Source organism: Misgurnus anguillicaudatus, chromosome 1 (assembly GCF_027580225.2).
Source record: "Misgurnus anguillicaudatus chromosome 1, ASM2758022v2, whole genome shotgun sequence".
Lineage (NCBI taxonomy): Eukaryota > Metazoa > Chordata > Actinopteri > Cypriniformes > Cobitidae > Misgurnus > Misgurnus anguillicaudatus.
The window spans coordinates 6,831,153-6,848,320 of NC_073337.2; the positions used below are offsets into that span (position 1 = coordinate 6,831,153).

At 37.8% G+C, this 17,168-nt stretch overlaps 1 long non-coding RNA gene across 2 annotated transcripts; it reads right to left on the reverse strand.

Annotated features, from left to right (window-relative positions):
* Positions 1–1,736: 1,736 nt before the first annotated feature.
* On the reverse strand, positions 1,737–2,739 carry LOC141351525 (uncharacterized). Of its 2 annotated transcripts, none has more exons than XR_012359803.1 (4): positions 2,361–2,739; positions 2,137–2,268; positions 1,953–2,053; positions 1,737–1,849 (listed from the first exon to the last, which is right to left on the reverse strand). It is a non-coding gene; the product is annotated as an uncharacterized lncRNA (long non-coding RNA). The 2 variants fall into 2 exon arrangements; XR_012359815.1 differs by having other exon boundaries at positions 1,953–2,039; positions 2,361–2,737.
* Positions 2,740–17,168: the final 14,429 nt, after the last annotated feature.

Below are 17,168 nucleotides of genomic sequence, written 5' to 3' on the forward strand. Positions count from 1 at the left end.
CACCTATTATGCTAATAAATTAGCACGTTAGCACATTATTGTATTATCCCATGGTACATACATGTAACTAATGCATTGTGAGTCTTATAAATTGCTAACATACCTCACCGATTTCTCCCTGTCTGGGAAACGCTCGGATTTGGTTCCTGTCTCCGCCTCCCAAAATGTCTAGTGTACTCGGATTGGTCAGATGACCTACTCAACTGTTATTGGTCAACTGGGTTCAGTGTGTGTTTGAAAGGTTACGCCCCTGACTACGCGTGGGTTTTCCGGTCATGACTGAGAGTCACAGGCAACGTAAACAAGCAGTTATATTTCTCTATAAACAATGGTGTCTGTACTGCCTTACCACTTCGAGCATGATCCAGAGAGTTCAGACGGCCGTTACAATATAAACGATCTCCGTCAATGACTGCGATTGGATTTAACTTTTTTAGGTGTCTTTAGCTCTGCCAGAATGCTAAACGAAAAAGAAAATGTGTTGCAAAGACATGCAAAAGGTAATTATAATGTACTACATTACTGTTTAAACTATATGGAAACACCAAATGTAGCACATAAAAAGTATTCGTTGAAATGATTATAAAACTATTTCACTTGGTAATTTCTACATTATTTTACTATAGTAAACTTTATTATAAAAGACAGCTTACATACTATATTACTGTGCAAACTACACCGAATGTAGCACAGAAAGTATTAATTGAAATGAATGTTAGTTCTACATTATTTCACTATATGAAAGACTGCTTACTTATACATGCTATGTTTTTACTTATAAGGTTTTAAGGAGAATTCAACAGGTTCCAGGGCCTCTTACCTGCGTGATTTATCATCCAGGTTTTGCACAAATTGTCTAAATCCCTACACACAGAACATTTATTGTACAGACTACAGTATAAGCCTTTGAGGCACAGGACTAGAGTAAGTTTTATTAAATTTTTAAACCAATAACACTAAAGTATTATTATAGTAACAAAGTACCCAAAAGAACAAAAGATGTAACTTTAAAGAAAATATAGTACTCAGTCAAAAGTTTTTTTTATTTATTACAAATATATATTTAAAGGACAAGTTCGGTATTTTACACTTAAAGCCCTGTTTTCAGATTGTTTATGATGAAATAGAACGGTTTTGACTGAAATTTCGACATATGCGGCTGCCCCGAGAATTTTAGGGTGTTTGTGTTTCACCTCCCACCTTTACAATGGGTTCAATGGTGCACCGGAACAATCCTTCCTAAAATGCATTAAACTTTTGTTTACGTGAAACTCACCGAGTGGTCAGGGGTGTTCACTGGTATGCTCACACAAAAATCGCTCCAATGCACCACCAAACCCACTGCAGAGGTGTGAGGCGAAACGCAAACAAGCAAAAATATTCAGGGCAGCCGCACATGTCGACACCCCAGCCAAAACCGCTCTAATCCACCACAAACAATCTGAAAACAGGGCTTCAAGTGCAAAACACAGAACCTGTCCTCCAAATGTTAAACAATATACAAATAAACATACTTTAGTAACCATATTGTGCTCTTCTTTCAAAAATTGTTCAATTCACTTCTTACAGCTATCTATTCTATACAGATAAATGGCATATCAAAGCTTTGTCAGCTGGTGCTATTTAAGACGACACTTTAGGGTTATCATCCTGTCGTGTGTTGTTCTCCAGATGCGCTTGGAGCTTCCTGATCTGACTGGTCAGTATGTTGGCTTCAGACGACCCCTACACTGAGACCTCCTTTGAAGGTCTCTCAAACTGTGATGCCAGGTCCATTGGAATCGGGGTTTCCTTCAGCTTATCTTCAAATACCTCATCAAACACAAGCCTGATCACATCATCCACATAACTGTACAAATATTGCAGTCAATAAATCTTTTGTTTTGATCATTTATTTCCCTGCTTCATACATTAAGTTTTTATTGTATTTGAAATAAAACATTACTGCTTACAGTATGTCACTTGTGTGTTTTGGGAACATAGCCTTGTACTTTCCCTCTCCTGCTTTTGTTACGGCTTGGTGACATTGTAATGGATGGCTGCAATGTACAACCTGTAAAAATATAAACAAGCAATACATTTATTGTAAAAGTCAATACCACTTTATTTAACACAGTTACTAAAATACTTAAATACCTGCACAGCATTCCAATAAATGGGAAAATCAATTTTTTTGCTGCAAATCTGAAATCTCAGGCTACGGACGGCAAAGGCATCCACTGATGATGGTGATTGAAACATTGTGAAACGATGCTACTGCCTGGGTTCCTATGATTATGCAGGGAAAAAACTTTGTCATCATCAGTTATACATTTAAGACTGGTAGTGGTTTAGCTAAATACGTCATATGTGTTACATACCTTTGCTCCTCATATGCCAGTCTGACTCCTTGTACTGTGTGTAATAGGGTGACCAGACGTGCCGAAAAATTCGGGACAGTCCCAAAATCTAAGCTGCTGTTCCGAATTCTGCTCTAATTGTCCTGAAAATTATACTGAAGCAAAATCTTAATCGTGAATCTGCTCTATTTTCCCCGAAAATTAAACTGATGCAAAAGCTTGAGTAGTTATTGTCTCATAAAACATGCGCAAGGAGTTTGAGTCATCCTGCAGCCAGCCCCCGCCGGCTGCTCATTGGCTGCAGCATCTTTGTTTTTTTATATATGCTGTAGGCGCGCATTAAAATATGCACTGATAAGGCACGGGAGTGCTGGCCGCAGTTAAAACCTCCGCTGGCGTCGAGCCTCCACAACCTCGGTAGGTAGGCTATAGCTCAAGTGTGAATTTATAGTTGTATTGTTTCTATTAAGTTATCTAATTTGTCTATATGCACAAAGACAATATGAGCTTTTTGTCCTTTTTTTGTTTTATAGAGTAGATTAAGAGAGTGAAAGTTACAGCAGCCGCGAGGACAGTTGAAAGTGCAGGCAGTGATAGTCAGTCGCGTGAAGGAGACAGATTGGTCAAGGGCGAGGCCCTGTGTTTAAAAAAAATACTTCTATAAGTATAGGCTATATAATTGTATATGCATATGTACTTATATTAATAAAAGTATGATTGGTTCAGTAGCATAAGTTTGAAATTCATTGTCTTTTATAAGTACATTAAATAAAGAAAACTGTTGAATGTTCTAACTATTATTGTATGAAGTATAATACTTCTATAGCCTACGTATTATATACATTTATTTATATGTACTTATTATTATGATTGATTCAGTTTGAAATTCATTATCTTTTATTATTAAATAAAATAAATAAATAAAAGTATAATTGGAACAAGCCCCCCCATCCCGAATTTCAGTCAATCTCATCTGGTCACCCTAGTGTGTAACGATGTTGCATGTTTGGCATTGTACATCACGTCTACTGCTGCCTACAGTGTAAAAGGATGTGTCCAGCTGCGAATCTAGGATATAGACAAATAAAACAAACATGTATTCAGTCAAAAAGATGTATTATAAAACGGGCAGTTCTGGTTCTTCATTCTGATTGGTTGAAACGCATTCTAAGCCGTGATAAAACACACCGGTAACCTCACGGTTCAGACCACATTACATAAGTATCACTGCGCCACTGTTGCTGCGTACTGATTTATGAGAATAAACACCACAGTCTTTAATCATATTTTTAATTTGTCTACAATTGCACAATTAATGGCGATATCCAAATAAATGTCAATAAATACTGTTGAGTCATCTCGTCGATAAAGAGAAAACGTTGTCTGAGGAGTTTATAACTCAAGTTCATACGCCCGCTATTATCCACTGGGGGGCGATCTTACCCAACTTAAACACTGACGCATTCACTGAAAACACCATGTAGTACTGTTCATGTCTGAATCTGATTTCTTACTAAAGTTCTTCACAAAAATGGAATTATCTCCGCTTTTAGCTGAAAATTTGAGAGGTGATAAACAAATTAAGGTAGGATGAAACTTTTTTTGTTGTTGTTGTTTGAAAGCGGATGGTCTGTTCTTTCATTTTATATTTTATGTTTATTTAAAGAAGATCATTTTTCTGTAAGGCATTAAACTAAAACCGGGTGGCAACTTAAAAAAAAAAAACGCTGACGGGGAAAGAGTTCAGCATGCTTACAAGCATATTTGATCATCACTTCAACAGCACAATATAAATGTTAATGTATAAATTAGATGAATGGTGATTTATAAAATAAACACCACCGTCTTTAATCATATTTTCATTGTATCTTTGTTGCGTCTGTGTTGTTTGTGAACTGCGCTCTGTTTCAGTCACACTTGATTCTGAGGAACTACTTTGTTTGGCGGAAGAGTAATATTTGTAGTAATATAATTACAACTTATTTGTGTTTTATTTTATAAAATCCCGCTAACTTTATGCATATGAAGTAACCGTTTTATAAACGCAGTAGACCCCTCGAGGCGTTGGGTTGCCGGTGCATTTTGTAGCAGCTGGGGGGGTTTAGGCACTCCGCTTCGCGTCGTGCCTAACAACGCCCCTTAGCTGTTATAAAATGCACTGGTAACCCACTGCTTCTTGGGGTTTATTGCTTTATTATAACATGTATACATATTACATGGCCCAACATTAGCAACACACATTACATGTTTACTTAGTTTCAAAATCTAAGAAAGCTTCAAGTAAATACAACAGTAAAATACAAATAACGTTAAAAAAACATCCGTAACTTACTTAGAGTTTCTTGAGTTTCATCATGAAAACAAACTTTACCGGTAACAGTTTAGCTGAGGCCCGTTTCAATAAGGAGGTTCAACCAACTCTGAGTTAAAACTTTAACTCTGAGTTGACTTACGTACTATTCGCACGGGATTAGTATTATTTGGCGACCTGTGTGATTTAGAAATTACATCCCTACGTCTGAGTTTCGTGTGGCCGGTTTGCACGGGATAAGCAAAGCCTGTGATTTCACTTAAATTTACTTACTTATCTCCCAGATATATTGTTGAGGCTTTGCATAACACTATTTACGCAACACCGAGACACGCTGTAAAAGGTACCTAACCAAATCATATTTCGTTAAATCATACAGTGTGTGAACGTGTGGGGAAAAAAGTGAAACAGAATTAGCGTCATCTAGATGCAGTTTTAAAGATTTAAAATTACTTTAATCTAACTGATCAACACAAATGCATAAGTCATCAAAATATAACTGATTGTTTACCAGCATTAAATAAAACCGTTTAAAGGTTTTTTCTTTGTGTATCAACATTGTCCGCTCCGTGGACGAGAGCTGCAGCCTGACGCCGATATGCAAGTGTTTCATCAACAAATCTGCGTGAAACATAAACACGACGATCATCTGCCGACTCGACTGTTTCAGCACGTCCTCTACAGATGCATGGATGTGTAGTGATGCAGTGGACAACTGAGAGGATGATACAATCAACATGTTCCTAAACTGTGATGCAGAAACACAATGGGAGGATCCATCCGTCTCTGTCCACAACTACACTTTAATATCACAACTCAACCTGAAGCAACCTACATCTGATATGGGAAAACAATGGTGCAGTTTCCCTGACAGGGCTTATCCTGGTCCCAGGCTAAAATGAAAAATACCGTTTACTGACATACCTCAACATATATGATTGCCATTGTTTTGTCACAAGATGCGCACCAGTCTTGTTTTTTTGTAGGGTTTGTTTGTAAAAACTAAAATGTCCTAATATAATTAAATCCTAGTCCTGTAAACCCTGTCCGAGAAACTGCTTCAATGTGTTGAGCTGGCACAAATGTACAAATCTCTACTGAGAAACAACCATCTTTGTGTCAGCTTTACACAGGGTTGATATTGCATCCATTACACAGTCGCCAAGCACTTTACCAGTATATACACCAACAGCTTCCAGATAAACACTTGGGATCAGCTCCTGATGACTCCGATAAAGCTGTGTCTTAATTTATTGCAGGGTGGTCTTGCTTTACCTGTTGTAAAGTAACATTAAACCTTCATATGTGATCAGATGCCATGCAGTGATATTAAACATTTACAGTGTGATCAGATGTTGTGCAATTATATTAAACCTACAATGTGGTCAGATGTTGTGCAATTATATTAAACCTTTACAATGTGATCAGATGTTGTGCATTTATATTAAACCTTTACAATGTGGTCAGATGTTGTGCAGTTATATTAAATCTTTACTATGTGATCAGATGTTGTGCAGTTATATTAAACCTTTACTATGTGATCAGCTGTTACCTGTCATGCAGTTATATAAACCTTTACAATGTGATCAGATATTATCTGTAAGGAATTTCTTAAACCATATGTGAGCTTTGTAGATTCCACTTAAAAGGATTTAAGTCTCCTGATTTGAAGGAATAAGTGTTGGCACTTAAGTGTTGGTCAATGCTGCACCATCATCTCCTGACAGGACGAGGTAATTAAATATGCCAGGTTACTTGCCGCGGCCGCTTCATATCGTCTAACCACGAGACGACAATATAAGACTATCCGAGCGTCGTATGAAGTTTTAACCGTGCTCCTAATTTAAAACATTTACAGCAGTAGCGATATTTGTCATTTGGCTAAAGTTATAGTGAACTACAAACAATCTTCTAACCACCAAACTAACCACCGAATGCACTGTGCCATATTAGCAGCGGAAGTCGGTAGACAAAATGCGGAAGAGCGAAGAATTAAAAAGGGGTGTGGCGGAATCAGCCGACGGCGCTCCGCGAAGCCTCATTTAGGTTGCCTTTTAGCATATATAATGCCGACGTGCTCGTCGCAAATGTTCCGCCACAAACTGCAAGTCTGGAAAAAACTGTTATGGTGTCACTGAATCTCAACCTGTAGACGTTTTAAAATGCTAAATGGGAGTTTGGGAACTTACAGCAGAGCAGATGACAACATGTTTGCTCGAGACAGTGCAAGCTAGCATTGAGGTAAAGCTAATCTTTTACATTATAGAGATGACGTGACGATTCTCTCAGACCAATCAGTGATCTACAGTGTTTTCGCGTCATGTTTGGTATCAGCTCAGGTTGCTTGGAACCCCAACCGAGGTGGTACGAAAAAAGTATCGGGTACTACTGCACTCAATGGAAAAGCTCCCAAAAGTAAGCTGACCCGACCCAAACCAAACCAAACCGTGGGGTACTATGCAATGGAAAAGCGTCATTAGAATCCTTTGAAAATCTGTTGAAACTGCAATTTTAAACTGCAATAAAACTGTTATATGTTGGAGTCCATTAAAGTCCATTAAAATTAGAAAAATCCTGGAATGTTTTCCTCAAAAAACATAATTTCTTCTCGACTGAACAAAGAAAGACATCAACCTTTTGGATGACATGGTGGTAAGTAAATTATCTGGATTTTTTTTAAGAACATGGACTAATCTTTTAGGTTTAAAAATGACGAAGCAGAAAATGATCAGGAAAATGATTACCAGTAGGGGAGACCGGGGTTGGTTGTCACAATTTTTACTCATGCATGAATTGCTCATCTTCAAAACATCTTTCAGCAGTAATTCCTACATGAAATGAAACTTTGGAGTCTTGGCTTTAAATGTGTATTCTTTTTACTTTTCGATTGTATTGTAACAGGAAGTAATTAACCATCAAAGACACTCTGACACAATGTGACAACCTACCCCATCACGGGGTTGGTTGTCCATATAGTGATTCAATAGGATTTCAATGATAAATTGGGATCTAAAAAGATAATGTGTAATTTTTTTGTTTTTTAAGCTAGAAACTGCAAATAAGTTTTAATATGAATCCACCCCAATGATCGTTGTTATTAATGCCCCTTATGTTTAAACAATGGGATTAAAGTGGGTGATCAATTACTTGAATAGGCTTTATGCCCAGCTGCACTATGAACTTCAGCCAGCTCCTTGTTTCCTGTCTGCCATTATTGGACAAACTGATTAATCCAGGTGTGTCTGATTATTGTTGTTGTGACTACTGAGGTCAGGCACACTTGGATTAATAATCAGTTTGTCCAATAATGGCAGACAGGAAACAAGAAGCTGGCTGAAGTTCAGGAAGTAGTGCAGCTGGGCATAAAGCCTATTGTCTACTGTGTTGAGAAATAAAATGAAATAATTTTTAGTGTTAAAACCTCTTTATTTAATGCCTTATTTATTTTATTTTAACAGCAAACAAAAACACACAAACAGTCTTAAAAGGTCTACATGTCCAATATTCTTATGTGACAACCAACCCCGCAAGCTATGTGACAACCATCCTCAACTGACTTCTTGACAAACATGATAAGCTAGCTGCCACATGGCTTTAACTTGATAGCTAAAAGATGACTCAAATAAAAGCTACTACTTTTAGCTTTTTAATGAGTGTTTTGTTTTTGAATGACTAATATCCTACAAGATCTCAACACAAAAACAACACCAACATAAAAATTTACTCTGACCCATAAAAATTAAAAATTGTCTCCTAACCTCAATGTTTTGTGTCTGCTCAGCAAAATTTCAAGTGCAAATGAGTAAGCTATTAAAGGCTAACAAATTGATATCAAAATTGTACCACAGTGCCATGTAGTATGTTTGGAATAAGCAGTGTGACAACCAACCCGTGAGACAACCAGCCCCGGTCTCCCCTACATCATGGTACTATTATCAGCATCAACAAGCAAACAATATAATTTGCTATCGATTAGTGGTATAGACTAATGTTTTAATTTGTATTCATTTGTTGTTTTAGTTGCACTACAATTCTGTTTGTTTTGTTTTTGTCTATTTTTATCCAAGATATTTGATGACTTTATTTATGTGTTTTTGACTTAAACAAACCAGAAAAGGTTTAGGTAAAGTCAATTACACATAAGCTTTTATTTAATTTTTATAGACCAATATGTATTTAATTTCTTAAATCCACAAGAACCATGCAAGAATGCTCACCAATGGTGCCATAGTTCTCATGCCACCCCATAAAATAATTTTCTAGATCCGCCACCGCTTTTCTCAGTCTGCCAAATGCATAAATGTAAATGTAATGAGAGGTCCAAACAAAAGTCACTTGATGCGTTTAATTTTAGACACAGATGCGCATCTGTAAGCTTTAATTCAACACCTTATATGGAGTGGGTTTGCACGACTTGTCGAGTTGTTTTATGCAAATGACTAAACTTAAGTGTCATTATAAAACTCTGAATTCATTAACATTACATTACAGTGAGAACAAATTCATTGTGCATATGCACTTTTTCCTAAATTAGGCTGAGAGTTTTTGTGAGAAGTTCGATAGGAAAATACAAATAATGTACACAATTATTGGTAAATGAGCCCCATGTGTCTACATGTGTTAAACTGGGCCACCTTTGAGGGTCAAAAGTGAATCAGTTTACCTAAATTCCCCAGTATTAATACAAACAAACAATGTATATACAGACAAGCAACATAGATATTTAACAGGCTATAAAGTAATTAAACCATTGTCTAAAAATAACATTTGTTACTAATAGTAATATTAAAAATATTTTACAAATCTGACAAAACATTGTAATTTGTATTGAACATTAAGAAGTTTAAAATGTAAACCTGCTGGAGTCCCTCATGTTTTCTGTGTCTTCTGTCTGGAAAGAGAGATGAGTTATGATGGATTTATTTCCATATGATGTACAGTCTATCTTACCTGTCTGTCTCCTCCCCTCAGCTGACCCATCAATCAGAAGTTTTTGCAGACAAAACATTTACATAAATTTTACCCAGTCTATTTTACATAAATTTGACAGCTCAAGTCTGGGCTTTTTGTAATTTATTTGTTTTCTAAATAAAATCATCCTAAATAATGCAAGAACTATTGAAAATAAAACCGTGATATCTTTAATGTTGACTGAATAAGGTCATGTTTAAAGGGATAGTTCACTTTAAAATGAAAATTCTGTCATGATTTACTCATCCTCATGTTGTTCTAAACCTGTATGAATTTATTTTTACTGATGAACACAAAAGAAGATATTTTGAGAAATGATGGTAAACACACAGCAGAGAGTGACCATAGACTTCAATAGTATGAATAAAAAAATATGATGGAATTTAATGGGTACATTTAACTGTTTGCTTTCCATCATTTATCAAATATATTCTTTATCATTTATCACAATACTTCCAAAATAGTTTTTCCCTTCTATACAAGTCAATGTTCACTATCTGCTGTGTGTTTACCATAATTTCTCAAAATATCTTCTTTTGTGTTCATCAGAAAAAATAAATTCATACAGGTTTAGAACAACATGAGGATGAGTAAATCATGACAGAATTTTCATTTTAAAGTGAACTATCTCTTTAAGGTTATGACAACTTATGAGTAAGGTCTTAGACACTCAAGAGTTTTATTACGTATAGCCAACTTTAACCTATTAATGTTGTCACAGTTCACCAGCCAGTCAGTGAACAATTCTTTTATCAAATAAATCTTGGTATATTAGTAGTCTTTAGCCCCAATTACCACATAAAGACATTTACAAAAGGGGTGTCGATTACTGTAGGTTCAAACACTGGGTGGCTTGAATTGTCAACTACACGTTTTTATTGATCATTACATGGCCGTACCTACCATTGAAGTCTCCAAGGTCTGGAACTTTGCGTTGGTAAATTCTGTATGTGAAAAAACTTAAATGTGACATTCTGTACTTTTGTCTCATGTTCATTTTGTAATGTTTAGACATTTCTTGACTCCACAGCAAACAAAATAATTTTCCAGTATTGTCCCAATGGAGGGCACTGTATATATTTGATCAATTTACTGCATACAAGCATGGTTTCAAATCTATAGTTATTTGATTTGTTGGTCTTCTGATGTCTTTAAATGCATATATGTGTATGAATGAGTGTGTGAATGGGTGAATGTGAGGCTAATTGTAAAGCGCTTTGGATGGCCATAGGTCTGTTAAAAGCGCTATATAAATGCAGTCCATTTTTTTTATATGTAGATCAGAGAAATCAAAATTTTTCTGGGTATGCATGCCCTATCAAAATACATATGAATCACACATGAATCTGGATTTCTTGTTTACCATTCACACTTTACAAAGATTAACACACCTATAGTGGGGCAAACATACTTAACAGTGGGATTGATTAAAGGGTCCCTTAAAAAATTTAAGGAGAGGTCTGCCATTAATTGAAAAACTGTGTGATTTTTCACTGGAAGACATGTAATAACAGCCGGATGTTCGTCATTTGATTGAGTTTTGATTGGGGGACATGCAGCCAGTTCACAACTTCTTGCTCTATTTATATACATTCCGTATTTTTCTCTGGCTTGTTATTTTAACAGGTGTAATAACCCTGGTTGTGTAATCCTCATTTTGCATAGGGATGGGTTGCTTTCCCTACTAAATACATGTGCTCATCTTTTCAGTTCATTAACATGTTGCAAATGGTTTACAAATCTTAGTGGTGCTATAGACGGTTTCATCAGACGCACATGTGTTGTTGTGGTTATGTTGTGTTTTCCTAAAAATAATGATAAATCATAAACTAAGCATTCATTTTAAAGTAAGGGGAAAAGTGCTTTTATTATTTGTTCCCTTTCAGTCAGTCCCTACGACGTCACGTCATGACCGACGTAATGGGTACGCACTTCGCGAGACCAATCAACCTCAAGAAACTTGTAAAACGCCAATGAACTTGGCATGCAGTTATTTGCATATGCTGGTGCCGCGCGAGTATAAAACGAGCAGCAGGTGCAATACCAAATTAGCTTTATTCAATTTGAAAGCTGGCAGATCATCTGCTATTGAGAAGCTTTCTATCCTGCTTGGAAGTACGCCGCTTGCTACAGTTGGTTGGAGAGACAGCACCACAGCGGGGACTCGTGGATTTCCACCTCTTTATTTTCTTTTAGTTTTGAACTTGGGTTTGAGTGTATGCGTTGCCACTCCCCTGGGTGCTTCATCACCACAGCGCACACACAGGCGATCAACTCCGATTCGTTTAGCTACCCCACCGTGGGTACACCCGTAGTGCCATTAACTGTTCTTGGATTTGCACTCGCTGAACCATGCAATTTACAGAATGCTGTTCAAGATGTTGACGCATTTTCAATGCATCCTTCTCCAAGACGCGTACTTTCATGTCTTGATTCTTTCTCAAAGAATCTCCACTTGGCGTCTGAGGGGCGGGCATATCAGTACAAAGTCTTACCATTCTGGCTCTCCCTGTGTCTTCACAAAAGTTGCGCAGGGGGATCTCGTCCCCCTGAGTGAGAGAGAGAGAGAGAGAGAGAGAGAGAGAGAGAGAGAGAGAGAGAGAGAGAGAGAGGTGTTTGCATTTTGGCTTATCTCAACGAATGACTTATAATAGATCAATCTCGGCAGATGCTTGTTGGGGTCTTCAGGTCAAGTGGGAGAAGAGCAAACTCTCCCCTGTGCAGAGGATCTCTTTTCTCGGTATGAAACTGGACTCAGTCGGAACGGCAAGTCTAACAGAAGCGTGTACAGTCAATACTGACCTGATTTAAGACAGCGCTCCCACTAAAACTATTTCAGAGGCTCCTGGGGCCTATGGCAGCTGCGGTGGCCATGACATCACTCAGGGTGCTTCATATGAGACCCGTTCAGCATTGGCTTCACGATCGAGTCCCGAGGAGGGCATGGCACAGTGGCCTGCACCATGTAACCATTACACCAGCGTGCCGTCGCACTTTCACTCCATGGTCAGACCCGTTGTTTCTCCGGGCTGGTGTACCCCTAAAACTGGTCTCCAAGCATGCCATAGTGTTCATGGAAGGACTTTCTTTCTCAGGGAGGGTGCACAATATGGCACCCGTGTCCCAACCTGTGGAACCCCCACGTGTGGTCCCTGAGCGGGATGTGGAGGTTCTAAGTGATTTACCGTAATCAGTATCTAACACTACCGCTTGAGCTTGAGCACCGTCTATGAGACAAGCTTATACGCTGAAATGGAACCTGTTTGTCGAGTGGTGTTCCTCTCAGCAAGAGAACCCCTAAAAATGCACAATCAGCATCGTGCTTTCTTACCTTCAGCATCGGTTGGAGAGAAGGCTGCCCCCTCCACCATTAAGGTAGACATTGCTGTGATCTCCGCTCACCATGCCCCAATAAATGCCAGATCAGTGGGGCAACGCAACTTGGTCATTAGGTTTTTAAGGGGAGCATCTAAACCCCTCGCACCCTCCATTCCTCCTTGGGACCTGTCCATGGTGCTGAAAGCCCTTCAGGACGCTCCCTTCAAGCCTTTGCAGTCAGTCTCAATGAAAAATCCTGGTTGCATTGGCCTCCTTAAAGAGGAGAAGGGACTTCCACGGATTTTCGGTCAATGATTTGTGCCTCTAGTTTGGACCTGCTGCCTCTAGAGTAACAGTAAGGGTCAGGCCCGGCTACATGTCCAAGGTTCCCACCACTCCTTTTAGAGACAAGGTGGTGAGCCTGCACGCGCTGCCCCCAGAGGAGGTAGACCCAGCCATGGCTTTGTTATGTCCCGTACGCGCACTGTGCTTGTACGTCGACAGAAGTCAAAGCTTCAGGACCTCAGACCAGCTTTTTGTCTGTTAAGGTGGTCAGCAGAAAGGGAAAGCTGCCACCAAGAAAAGGATGTCACACTATGAGAAGTGTTGCATCCTCTTGGGCATTAGCTAGGGGTTCCTAGCTGACAGACATCTGCTGACTGGGCGACACCTAACACGTTCCCTAGATTCTATAGTGTTTATGTCAAGCCGGTTTCTGGTGCTACACTGCTACACATTATGGAGCTAAATTTGTACCATAAATGCTTTCCAAAAAGTTTGGTACTCCTCCACCGCCTTTCACAGCTGTATTCACTGTAACCTGTGTTAAGGCGTCCATATAGCGTCTCATATGCAGGGTTCCTATGTGTGTATTTTCCATGAGGTTAATATTACCAACCCACGTTTTCCCTTGGCAGAGCCTGCTCTGCGTCTCTGCCTCAGAGACTTATATATTTGAGAACCTATCGGTTGTTCCAAATCATATACGCCACCCAATGTAAACCATAATATCGTCGCTGCCCAATGAAACTCACGTATGTCCAAAACGGTTACTTTTCAGGAAGTGCAAAAAAACACTGTATTTCAAAAGCAGATGAATGTAGCGTTGTCATACTTGCTACGGCATCTTTACATGTAACCGTATTCTTGCCAGTGTAATGATATAATCCACATTTGACCAAAATTGATCTTAAATGGACATACGTGCATATTTTACAGTAATGGTGGTTCTTCCAATCATTAATTAGAATGGCCAAGTCACGTTTCATATTGACAGATGAATACGCTCAGTTTATTAAATACGCTTAGTTAATTTAATATTAATTATAAATTTATTAAATGTCTCTTGCAAACTATGAAGGGACAATGAATCAATACACTGACATGGTAATGCTAGACAGATACTTTGTTTGCACCGTCCTACCGTAATTTTGTCACTCCTAGACGTACGTCTGGCGTCAGAGGGGAAATGTTTACCTCGATGAAGGAAAGTCATTGTCTCACCAGGCTATGTTTATTCGGCTATATCCAGTGCTGAGCTTCGATGAAACTTCACGAGACCGGCGAGATGCTTCCACAGGGCGGGAAATACGCGGTGTGATTGACAGCTTTGACACCAAATGGATATACGTGAAAATCAGATGACATGATTTCACAACTTTTCATTGGACATTTAGATATATAAAGCATACTGTATACGGAAATGAACCTGGATATTCAATCCGTCGAAAAATCTAAAAATCGGCAAAATGGACATATGTGGTTTTCATCGGACATCGACAATATGTATGCATACACACAGAATTATGAGATTAATGTAATTGCACTTAAAATATAATCAATTTAGAATAGTATTTTAAAACAATGTTTTGGCACCGCCTATTGACAAGCTGAGAAATAATTATTATAAATTATATTGCTGTTTCATGCATTGACAAAACGATTAATCAAGATACAAAACTTCATTCTGAAAGGCGCAGTGAAATGAAAATGAAAAATACACTTACATTAACCCAGAAAATGTTTATATTTGACCCAACAATGGGTTAAAACAACCCAGCATTTTGGATTAAAAAACCCCATCATAGGTTAAATTACAACCCAATAGGCTGCAGGGTTTGTCCCTTTCTGATCCAATGCTGGGTTGACCCATCATTGAGTGCATTTACAGTCAGTAAACATTGGGGTCCAGTCGGGTTAAAAATAATGCCACTGGTTTGGTTGACGGGTCGTACTCGGGCCAGAATTGCTCTCAGATTTGAATATATATATTTTATATATATTTTGTTTTGAATTTATGTATTTTTATTTCAAATAATTTTGTTCTTTTAGGGTCAGATAATAAACTCCTCTATACTAATTTAAAAGTGCCTTGCTTGTTACAGATGTTAAAGCAATGCATTTAAGAAGTTTTATCTGAAATGCTTATAATTTAGAACTAAAATAATTGCTAAGTTTTATAGTTAAAATCTTTAAAGACAGGTTAATTGTATATTCTGTTTTTTTAATAAAGAAAATTAAGAATGGTAAATTGTGCATGTGGTTCTGGACCCCTTGGTATAAAGGAGGAAAATGCTGGCCCTCGTCATTATCAAAGTTGCCCATTCCTGGACTATTATGTACTCTAGGCGGTGACGTCACCTGCGAGAAACCTGACAAATCTCTTGAGTCCCATGTAAATGCAGTTGTCTGCATAGCCGGCTTATTGATTTGCATGTAAACGCATGAAAACAGTTTTTTATAATAAGCAGATTTTTGATAGTTATCCGCTTATTCTGTGCATGTAAACATACTAATTTTTAGAGTGTAAAACTGTTTTTTCCAAAAAGTATTAATATGTGTAGCATATGTTCCTTTTACTATACACCAAACTTTTAGACCCAGATGTAGTTACAAGTAGATTTATCCTGAACATTTGTAGTGCAGATACCAGATACCCAATGAGAGACATAATATCTGCACACACATTTACATCTCATTCATTATAATTTGTCATCTGGTGTCATATATAATGAACTGTCTTATTAAAAAAATAAAGTAATAAAATACTAATTAAATTCCTTATTAATTGGTTGATTTGATAACAATTGACAGTGTTTTGTATTCAGCCATTTTTATGCCATTGTGGTTACAAGCTTTGAATATTATTAAAAATACAATAAGTTTCTACAGTGACTCTCCGCTAAAATATAATGTGAACTATTTTGCATTTAACCTCTTATGAATTTGACAGCAAAAACACATCAGATATTGAAATTAGACAACAGTTGTGCAACAAACCTTGCATTACACAATCAAAAGTACTAAATATAGATTAAGACTATAAACATACTGTATATATATATGTACAGAATGACACCGGGATGAACATAACAGTACGGTTCTATATATCTGACATATTATACAAACATAAATGCTACATTCAGTATAAAAGTTACACTATATCATAATATACTTCTCATTTCTAATAGGTTAGATTAGACATTATTTGCTGTTATTGTGAAAAAGCTAAAACATTCACAATTACAATTCATTTACAGTTAAGCTCCATTTAAATGCATGTCATTTGCATGTTTGTACAAATGTTTTCTTCTGTGGGACTTCCTGAAAGACGTTATCGTCAGATTGAGTTTTCCACATCAGGGAAAGTGACTCGTTTGTTTCTAGCATCTGCCGTATCTAGGAAATTCAAGTGAAGGAAAATACAGAGTCGACAGTTTTATAAACAGCCAGTAGATGGAAGCACAAAGTCAACAAATCTACAGTTCACTGTTACATTGAGTTCAAGCTCTCACCTCCTCCAACAGTGCGCTCCTCACTACAGCATCATTTGGGTTGACTCCTGGCCCAGCCTTCACCTCAATCCTCAACACTACTTTACCTTGAATTTGGTCCTGGACAGGTATATTTGTGACTGTGGTGAGTTGTGGAGTCGGACCACTGCAAATGACTCCAGCATCTTGCTCATGCCCACAGCTATTCGAGCGCCAACCAACCGAGTTACATTTCATCAGTGTAGATTCAGACCCAACACAGTCAACACCACTCATCCATACTGGTCCTAATCCCTGTCCAAAAAATGCTCCACCCATTGGCTCTGGAAAAGGGCCACAGCGCAGCTCTCTACAAACCACTGCAGCATCTGATAGATCCCAGCCATTATCACACACTGTTCCCCATTCACCATTATGATAAACCTCCACTCGTCCAGAACAAGAGTCAGTGCCATT